Source organism: Chanodichthys erythropterus, chromosome 15, assembly GCF_024489055.1.
Source record: "Chanodichthys erythropterus isolate Z2021 chromosome 15, ASM2448905v1, whole genome shotgun sequence".
NCBI lineage: Eukaryota > Metazoa > Chordata > Actinopteri > Cypriniformes > Xenocyprididae > Chanodichthys > Chanodichthys erythropterus.
The window spans coordinates 32,709,245-32,720,215 of record NC_090235.1 but is presented as its reverse complement, the minus strand read 5'-3'; positions in this window follow the sequence as shown (position 1 = coordinate 32,720,215).

Genomic DNA, 10,971 nt, shown 5'->3' with positions numbered 1-10,971 from the left:
ATCGCCAACTACTGGCCTGGCATACATAATACAGCATTTTTGGTCATTTTTGTTGATCCGTATGAACAGGATCATTTTGATAACGTTGTCATCTGTGGCCTGTTGCATGAAGCTAGTTGAACAAACTCTGAGTTTCAGAGTAGGTTTAGAGCTGACAAATCCAGATAAATCCAAACTGGTTAAGATCAGGATCAGATGTTGCACAACGCTTGGTATAAACTTTCTCTGGTTTATTCCAGAAATGCACCTGAAAGTGTGACACGTGCGGCAAACAGCCAATCACACGGAACATTCAGAGCATCCGTTTGATTCACTTCTCGCGAGAGAGACGCACAACACTTTTCTTCTGAAGATTAAAGGGGTGGTTGCATGCAATTTCACTTTTTTAACTTTAGTTAGTGTGTAATGTTGCTGCTTGAGCATAAACAGTATCTGCAAAGTTACAGCGCTGAAAGTTCAATGCAAACGGAGATATTGTCTTTTAAAGTTATGGCAGTTTATTGCTTACAAAAACGGCCGGTTTGGGCTACAACAGGCTTCTTCCCGGGTTGGTGACATCATAAACCCTTGCTATTAATATAAACACTGCCCCCGGGAACACGCAACAAAGTAGGCGAGGCCATGTGGTGCAGCAAAATGGAAGTGGAAGAGTTGTGTACACCGGACGCGAGTGACGAGACGCAACGCATCAAAATATAATAGAACCCATTGTAATCTGTGATATTTTCTACACTGGATGAGGTGCTGAAGACAGCTTCCAGAATCTACACGAGTTCAATGCTGGATTTACACAAAGGCTATTACTGAAAGATGAAGCAGTTCCTACTTTAAAAACAGAAGCTGCTGTTTATTGGCTTCAAACTGTAAGTACGTTTTATTGTTTGTACATGTCTTTTAAACGTAATGTTATAGTTCTCTTGGTATTTTTAATGCATCTGACATATACAAAGAGCAACTCGTTTCTTCTAGCCAGTTAGCTAAGTTCTACTGCAACAAACACCAACAAACTTCTGTTCATTGACAAACAGTTGTTCATGCTATAAATTAAACGCTACCTTTACAAAAATGTGACTACTCAGGCATGTATTCGGCTACAGTAAAGCTTTAATCAGGATACAACTGTATACTGAAAGCTAACAAACAGCAGTGACAGCATATCTTACTCGGTTACTAAACGTAACCTCGGTTCCCTGAGATACGGAACGAGTACTGCGTATGGGGAAAAGTCTCCCTTTTTCCTACTGAAGCCTTTTCAATAACGCAGTGCAGCTGCATCGTCATTGGTTCACTCACTGCAAGTCATTGAACCAATGACGGCACGGCTTTGCTGCGTGGCCTATGGCGACAAAGCGCGCAAACTTTGCCGCCGAATTGGGTGGGGTAAAGCCCTATATAATTGAGCATTTCGCCATAGGCCACTCAGGCCATATCGCCTGAAGCGATGACACTGAGCCGCAGCCTAGTGGCACTGCAAGTAACGCAGTACTCATTCCGTATCTCAGGGAACCAAGGTTACGTTTAGTAACCGAGTAAGTTCCCTTTCGATACTTCACTCGTACTGCGTATGGGGGAACGAATTCAACCACGCCGTGCCACTGCTGGGGGAACGACCGGACTTGACCGGACACCACGAGGGGACCGAATGTCAAGTAGGAAGGCCGAAGCTGCCGTAACCCCTGTGCACTACGAGGGAGAAACTTCCGGGTTTTGCACAAAACGCAGAACTATTATGGCTGCGTATTTACGCCGAGAGGACCCGAGCTTGTAAGGTCGGAACGTCCAATTGATAAAATCTGGCAAAAGTGGACAGCGAGGACCAGCCGGCCGCCTAAAAAATGTCTTTAATGGAAATTCCACTGGACCAGGCCCAAGATGAGGCCATACCCCTAGTGGAGTGGGCTCTTACTCCTATGGGGCAAGGGGTGCCCAGCGAGGAATAACAGAGCGTTATAGCGTCGACAATCCAGCGTGAAAGACGTTGCTTTGAGACAGGAAACCCCTTTGGTGCAGCCACCAAAGCAAACAAAGAGCTGATCAGACTGCCGGAAGGGTTGTGATCGCTCGATATAAACGCGCAGTGCCCTGACAGGGCAGAGTAATTCCTGCTCCTGTTCGCCTGGCATAGGGGGAAGTGCAGAGAGCGAAATAACCTGCGACTTGAAAGGTGTAGAAAGCACCTTGGGAACGTAACCCACCTTAGGTTTCAGCACGACTCTAGAGTCGCCTGGCCCAAACTCAAGGCATGCAGGGCTAACAGAAAGGGCCTGCAAATCGCCAACACGCTTGATCGACACCAGTGCAAGAAGCAGGGCGGTCTTAAGTGCCAGGGGCCTAAGGTCGGCCAGACGCAGTGGCTCAAAGGGCGGGACCTTTAGAGCTCTGAGGACCAAAGAGAGGTCCCAGGAAGGAACCATAGGGGTCCGTGGTGGATGCAACCGCCTGGAACCCCTTAAAAACCTTATGACAGGGTTGTTCCGACCTACTGACTGGCCCGCGATGGGAGCGTGAAACACTGCGATGGCTGCTACGTAAACTTTGAGCGTGAAGGGGGCTCGCCCCGCGTCCAGGCGCTCTTGGAGGAAGGACAGTATAGTGGCTACATCGTATTCCTCGGGGTCTATGCTGCGTGTAGAACCCCAGCTAACAAAGACAGCCCATTTTTGAGCATAGAGGCGTCTAGTGGACGGGACTCTAGCTTGCGAAATGGTATTTAGCACGTTCCCATGGAGGTCAGATGGCTCCCATCGAGGGACCACAGGTGCAGAGCCCACAGCTCCGGCCGTGGGTGCCAGATTGTTCTGTTCGCCTGAGAGAGAAGGTCCCGTCTCATGGGAATCGGTCAGGGGGCTTTCGTGGAAAGCCTGAACAGCTCCGAGGTCCAAACTTGGCACCTCCAGAGCGGGGCCACTAACAGAACTCTGTGTTTGTCTTCCCTGACATGCCTGATGACCTGAGGGATCAGAGCAACTGGGGGAAAAGCGTAGAGAAGGGTGTTGGGCCAAGAGTGGGCCAGCGCATCATCCTTCTTTGAAAAATAAATTGGGCAATGAGAGTTGTCTTGAGAGGCGAAGAGGTCTACCTCCGCCTTCCCGAAGGATTCCCAGATGGTGTGAACTGTCTGGGGATGGAGCATCCACCCGTCGGAGGGGACATTGCTCCGGGACAGCATCTCTGCTCCCAGGTTGTTCTTTCCGGGGATGTGGGTCGCTCTGAGCGACCGAACCTGTGAAGAAGCCCATTCTAGCATTCGTTTCGCCAGAGCGCATAGGCGGCTGGACGAAAGACCTCCTTGACGGTTGGTGTATGACACCACTGTCATGCTGTCCGATTGGACTAAGACGTGGCGATCTGTCAAATGAGCCTGAAAGGCCTGTAGGCCTTTGTGAAAGTGCGAGGAGCTAGAGACAACCTGAAGGGAAGGACCGTATATTGGTAAGCCACACCCTTGAACGCGAATCTCAAGAATCGCCTGTGCTTGGGGGCTATCTGGATATGAAAGTAAGCATCTTTCACGTCCAGCAAGCAGAACCAGTCCCCATGACATACTTGTGCGAGGATCTGTTTCAGCGTTAGCACTCTGAACTTTTGCTTCATGAGGGAAAGGTTCAGAAGTCTGAGGTCCAGAATGGGTCTGAGACCGCCGTCTTTCTTTGGAACCAGGAAATAACAGCTGTAGAAGCCCGAATCGCTCTGCGAAGGGGGAACTATTTCTATAGCCCCTTTTCTCAGAAGAGTCAAAACTTGCGAAATGGTATTTAGCACGTCATGGGGACTGGTTCTGCTTGCTGGACGTGAAAGATGCTTACTTTCATATCCAGATAGCCCCCAAGCACAGGCGATTCTTGAGATTCGCGTTCAAGGGTGAGGACGTGAGCGTCGTCCGGCTGTACCGTAGTTTGAATCACCCCGCCAAAGCGCGGGGGCCTTCTGGCAAACTGGAGCGAGCAACCTAGGCTTATGGTTCTCAGAATCCAACTTGACACACCGGGGATGGCCTGCCAATACTCGACCCGGGCAGCAAGGGGTAGAATGACATCGGTTGGCGGCCCGCTTAGAGAGGGGCCGCACACCGATATAGGAGGAAGAGGAAATAAGCTCTTTTGAGGAGTGTGTAAAAAATTGGTCGCCGTGATAACGGCGGTTGTTGAGGACGCAACAAGTGTGGGCCCTATTACTGCAGACTGCATTTGTCCCACGCCCGGAGTTAAACGAGGCAGAGGGGAGCATGCACGAGTGAGCTTTCGGGGTGGTCCGGCCGTGGCGAGACATGCCCCGATCCTCTTCTTTTCTGGCTGATCAGGACGACTTCTGAGGCGCCGGGTCCAGCACAATCTTGGGCCGGGGTCCCTGGCGTTTCAGGAACGTTGTGCGCTTAGCAGAGTGTGAGCGGTGGCGGTGCTCTTTGGATGGCGCAGCCTGAGAGACAAGTTTGGCTTGGAAGACCTGGAAGATGGCCATAGAATGGAGCGCTGAGGCGGCTTGGCCAGCACAGAGGCGTACGCTCTCCCTGCGAGGGTGGAGGTGGTCCTGCAGGGCTTAGATGGAAGGGAACGCTTTGTTTTCCAGCCCACAGCCGCGGGCGGACAGAGGTGAGCAGCCACTGCTTCATCCAGGGGCGGCAGGTGTTCGTAACCCTTCTCCTCTGAACCATCAACCGAGATGAGGGCTGAGCGGTGTGAAGTGTGAAGTGTGCAGGCGGGCTGAATACGGGGTGCACCATGACTTCGCCAGTTCCTCGTGAACCTCAGGAAAGAACGGGCCGAGCATTGTCGAGGGGCTTGACGGCGGCCTGAGAGGAACCACTTATCCAGGCGGCTTCATGACGGCTCCTCTGGTGGAGCCCAGTCGAGGTCCAATTCCTCCACGGCTTTCGATAGGACGCGGAAAAGCTCTGCATCCATACCTGCGCCGTGATCAATGGGCTCCAGGGGGGGGGCAGGGGGGCGGGGTCGTCCGACTCGCCCAACCAGTGCTCCGGTTCAGAGGCTGCCAGAGACACAGAGTCGTCAAGCTACTCTTCATCGGAACCGCCGAAGGAAACAAGGCCGCTTGCATCTGCTGAGGGACGTTGTTTGGGGCGGGAGAACAGAACTGGGGACTGCTCTCTGCTGGGAGAGGGCGAGGCACGCGGGCATTGGGCCGACGTGAGCTCGCTCAGCTCAGTGCGCTGGGCCGTTCTTCCTCGCTGTCTCTTCCTAGGCGGCTCGCGGGAGGAAGGCGAGAGGAGGGCGCGATCGGCGGGGTCACTTCTCTTGAAGAAAGCAGCCCGAGAGCGCAAAGATGCCAGGCTCATACACTCGCAGTGCGGGCATGAGCCTCCAGCAAGCGCGTCGTCTGTGTGGGACTTGCCCAGACATCCAAAGCACTCGCCGTGGCCGTCTGCATCAAGCAGAGGGGCTCTGCACGTAGTGCAGTGGTGAGGCATTGAAAAATGCCGATGCGCCGTGAAAACGGCGATTGTGAGGCTCTTGAACGGCGAGGGCCGAAAGCAGTGAAAACCGCTGTGGAAAGTGCTCTTAATGCGGTGTGTGAACCGCGGAAAAATGCTCTATATAGATGCGCCGGATGGCGGCAGGAGACGCGCTGAGATGGGGCCAGAAACAGGAAGAGGGAGGCGGCGGCTCGTCGATGGCGCGCGGGCGGCAGTCGGTGAGGGCAAAGGTGCTGGCGATTCCGGCGACTCAGCAGGGTCCGCTGCAGGGCCTCTTTGACGGCGGCAGAGCTTCTTCCAAGGCGGCGAGCTTCTTTCCAGGCGAGCAGGCTTCTGCGAGGATCAGCGAGGAGAAGACGAGTCGTCGCTGAAGGAGAAAGGACTGAGTGGCCTATGGCGAAATGCTCACTTATATAAGGCTTTACCCCGCCCAATTTGGGAAAGTTCACGCGCTTTGTTGCCATAGGCCCCGCAGCAAAGCCGAGCCGTCATTGGTTCAACGACTTGCAATGTGTGAACCAATGACGATGCAGCTGCACTGCGTTATTGAAAAGGCTTCAGTAGCGGGGAAAAAGGGAGACTTTTCCCCATACGCAGTACTAGTGAAGTATCGAAAGGGAACTAAACACTTTGACACAAATACTAAATGAAATACCATTCATAAACGTCCTTTAAAAGCCGTGATTGCAGAGGTTCTGCTTTTTCCTCTTCGTCTGGGTCTGATTCGTCTCAATTTTATACAGCAATATAGACACTATTATTTACATTTCCACCTAAGCGCGTAACAACGAATGGTAAGGGGCGTGGCGTTTCCGGACGCTTTAGCGAATCACGATACACTGGGCCACCTACCAACCTGCTAACCAATCTGAGCACACTGCGTATCTCGGAGGGAGTGGCTTCATAGAACCAGGAAGTCAAACGAGCTGTTCATATGACAGTGGAAATAGAGGTGTAGAATAAAGATAAAATATATGAAAAAAACAGCGTTTTCAAAAAAACTAAGCATTAAGACATGTTAAACTGTTCCCCAAAAACACAATCAAGCCTAGAAAAAAAACACTGAACCACCCCTTTAAGAGATCGTTATGAAAAATATAATGAAATTAAATGCATTTACAAAGCAGGAATAAACACTGGGCAGTGAAAGTTTGAGAAGAGAGCTAAAAGAAAATATTTGACTATATCAATGCATGAGAATGAAAGAAATATTACACATGAATACACATGAGCTTAATTTGTTTAAAAGCTTTATATAGCGATGCATGTATTATATTTATATCAATTTAAATGCAAAGTTAAATATTAATTGTCAAGTAATATAATAATTATATGAATATACTATTATATGAATTATACATAATTAATTAATATATTATAAATATAATAAATAATTAGTAGCAAAAGATGAGCAATTTTGTCTCTAAAATGTTTTCACTATAAACTCCTTTAATTTGGAGCGAGAGATACAGGGGGTGTGGCTTTATTGCACCAGATACCCACTAAAAACCAACCCACCTTCATAAGCCCGAAAAACCAGAGTTTGCTCAAACTAATCTTGAACTTACCTGGGTAGAAACTGAAACTGGCTCTGTGCAACAGTCTCTGTTATTAGTACATTGTTTAAATGTAAACTACCCTTAGACTGCCATGTTTTCTCAGTTTGGAGCTGTTCCTGGAGATTCACCTTGGATGTTTGCACAACCAAATGGAAATGCTTTGAGTAGGCTGACAGCTAATTGGGCAAGTAAATGAATATGACCAATTTATCCTTGTGATAAAGCGCATTACAGTTCTGATAATATGCTGGTGTTTGTCATTTGGGTGTCATAATCAGGGTGATATGACTGTCATGATATCATAATGAAGAAATTAAAATTAAATTAATGGAATTCATGAAAACAACATCTTAAGTCATAAATCAAAGATATAATATTTAACAGGATCATTTTGATAACGCTGTCATCTGTGGCCTGTTGCATGAAGCTATGAACCTGTTATATTCTTGTTGTTTTCTCTGTGTGATCTGTTCAGACTATTTATTCAGCTGCGTTCTCATGCTTTCTACTGTAAGAAATTGTAGTCTGCCTCAACTCAGATTCCACTGCAAAGTGTATTTTAGAACAAGCTCATCCCCAAAATGGCTCTTCCGGTGATCAAACCTGCAGTATCACCATGCAATGACGTTTGAATGGAAGGTTATCACTTCAGTTGTCATTCTTTATATCTAAAACAATGATGAATTTCTAGATTTTAATCTTTTATGTTACACAGAAGAAAGACTTTTGAATGACATGATGGAAAACTTATGCATAAATGCATAAATACATAAATGCATAAGGTCACTAATATATGTCCCTGCATAGATAATGTATCTGGAATGATAAAGATAGCAATCCTGTAACAAAAAGGAAGTATAGTCCACTGTATTTTCCTCAAACTAAGAAAAATTATTACTTTTTACTAAAAAGTTATGTCCAATGTCACATATTTTAATAACCCATGATTCCATGAGGCAGGGATATTTTCTGTGTAATATTGGCAGAGCAATCTATACCCAAGTACACATTACAATAAGAAGAGTTGCGTTTTTGTTTGTGTCAAACTAAATTTGTCCCTTACCCTAGAGTCAGATCTCTATAAAATTAAATTGTGTTTTGTTCAGAACAAACTTCCAAAATCTCATTTTAGCTGGACAGATTTTTTGGCTATGTAGCTTTTTTTTTATTTTCCAATTATGGATGTCAGTGGGTGCAGTCAGCTTTTGTGATCAACAGAAGAAAGAAACACATACAGGTCCACTCTTAGAAGGAATGTGTTGAAAAATTACACAAATTATGTGTAAGACTCTAATTTACACGTTTTGTGTCAATATTAACTAAAAATGTGTAGAAAAAATAACCTCTTTTACACATATCTACGTGTGGTTTATAATTAACACAACTTGGGAATTTACTCAAATCGTTTAACACAATATGAGTAGACTGATATGCTTAACACACTTAATGTGTATTTTATAATTTTAAATTAGCTAACTGAACTGAACCAATAGCAACTAGGGACTTTGACTGAATAGAATCCAGTCAGTCCATAGTCTTTTAATGACAGCGACCATTTAGTTTTTACATCTATATTTTTTAAAATAAAACATTTATACCATATTACTTCATCAACTATACCCTTTGTGTCAAAACTGCTCATGATTGTGAAAAACACCTTATATACCATGCCGAATTACGATGATGACTGCTAGCAAGATTCTTAAGTGAAGCTGTACTTAATCATATTTTTACTTATATTTATTTACAAAAAACAATATTTTCTGCTGCTGTTATTTTAATGCCAGACTGTCCTCCAAAAAAACCCTGTAGGTCATTTCTCAAGCACCTTATTACGACCTATATTTACGTTTTGAAGTCATGCATCCTCTAGTGGGTGTAAAAATAATGACAGTGTCGAGTTACGTCTGTCGTCATGAAATGACGTATGACTGTCATTACCAATCAAAATGCGTGTTCATTAAATGCAATGTGTGGACTTTTTACATCTCCTATTTCCATTTAGCAAAACTAACTTTTTATTAACGACTACATTGGAAACGTTAAATGTGACCAAATAAAAAACAGTAAATAATTTACAATCCTGACTCAGAAGTGTATTTCTTGGTCAAACATCTTTCCTATTTGTCTATAATATTGGGTATCTTTTTTTGACTCTAAGCATGTTTATACAGCTGAGTCTTAGACTGTTTTCTTATATGATACTGCTTGTGCCTTTCATGTGAGTTTAGTCATTTAGTCATAATTCTCTATAATTGCTGCTGTCGTCAGCACATAAAAGGCAGCCAGGTGCTAATTAACACAAGATGTGCATGAGAGTGGATAATGCCATCACAGGCCCAGAGTGAAAAACAATCTGCATACACAACACATGTGCATTGAGGAACGTCAAATTAGAACCATCCACTTCTGATTACAATCAATCATTATAACATGATTTCCATACCTAAAAATAATTTTATCTGCTGTTTAAAATTTTAAGTACATCCGCACTGTAAAAAAATACATTTTTAAAGTTATAAATAAAGATTATTTGAGTTAATTGCCTTTTCTTTATATTTTTTTTCCTGAAATTTACTAGAAATCTGAGAAAATCATTTCTATCTCAATCCCTATACACCATTTTTTTTCAATGTGCATTATAAGTCAACAATTACTCAATTATTTGGAAGACATGTTAGGGTTATTTAGAGATATAATGTTCCAGCAAGTCAAAATCAATTACCAAAAAAGCATGTCAAAATTATTCAGGAAAATAAGATTTTCTTATAAAGGTGATAAAATGTTGTGTAGCAAAAATGAATACACCCTCCTAAAAGTTACTAAATAAATGAAATAATTTTCTGGTGTAGGCTTAAGGCAATGTTTTTTGATCAACCGGTATGTATGTTGAACCAAAACATTTAAAGAGAAGTCATTTCTTGACAATTAAAAGTGTTATATAGCCCACTGAATCATTCTCAGACATAATGCTGACAACAATGGAACCACTTGGGAGAGAACTGTCAGAAGACTTATTAGCACAAAAGAGGACAGTGATACATGAGGATTACCAAATCATTGTTTTAAGTGGGAAAATATAGCAATACTAACAGAAATTTAAAAAAAAAAAAAGTACTTGTGACAAGGCCCCTGAAATAATCAGGCCTTCATTTTAAGCTTTCATTTAGTGATGAGGGATTTTTTTTGCTAGACAAAGAGCAGGAGAAATACCAAGCGAGTGTCTCAAAGCCAGCAAAAGCTATGAAAAGAGTGACTGTTTATCTCACAGAGTAAGATGCACCCTGCGATAATGACATGCATGGTTGTTGTTCTCACTGGAACTACTTACTAGCCAAAGTACAATAAAGTCAATTAGCCTTTTCCAAGGCCCATATTTACAAAATATAGACTTCTGGGGATCAATACTCTGGTCTCATGAGACCAAATCAATCATTTTGGATCTAACAGCATCCAAAATGTTATGGTGTTGCTAGAGGAGGAGTACAGTGAGAAGTGCCTGGTTCCCACAGTAAAGTTCAGTGGTAGTAAAGCTCTTATATAGGGATGTATGAGTGCTGAAGGAGTGAGGGAGTTGTCCTTTATGAATGCGGTCATGAATTCCCACACCACTGTGTAATTTAAAACACAAACCTGAAACAGAAGATGTTACCCTTTCCTCATTCCCTGCATTGTTGGGCATTTATATATATATATATAAGTATATATATACATAGTTATGAAGGACTAAGTGTAGAAGGATTGGCTGACTGCGTGTATATAGTTGCACTGAAATACGACCGAAAAGGCACTTTACTATTACTGATTAGAGGGGCAGGGCCACAAGCCAACCCCCCCCCCCATTCACATTGCTAATGTATATACACATACATAGAGAATTAAGTATCGTAACTACCACTTTTTCTTTAAAAGCATATTACTCCTGACAGCTGTGTCAATGAGTAACCCATTCTGTAATATGATCACATATTAAATCAGTAA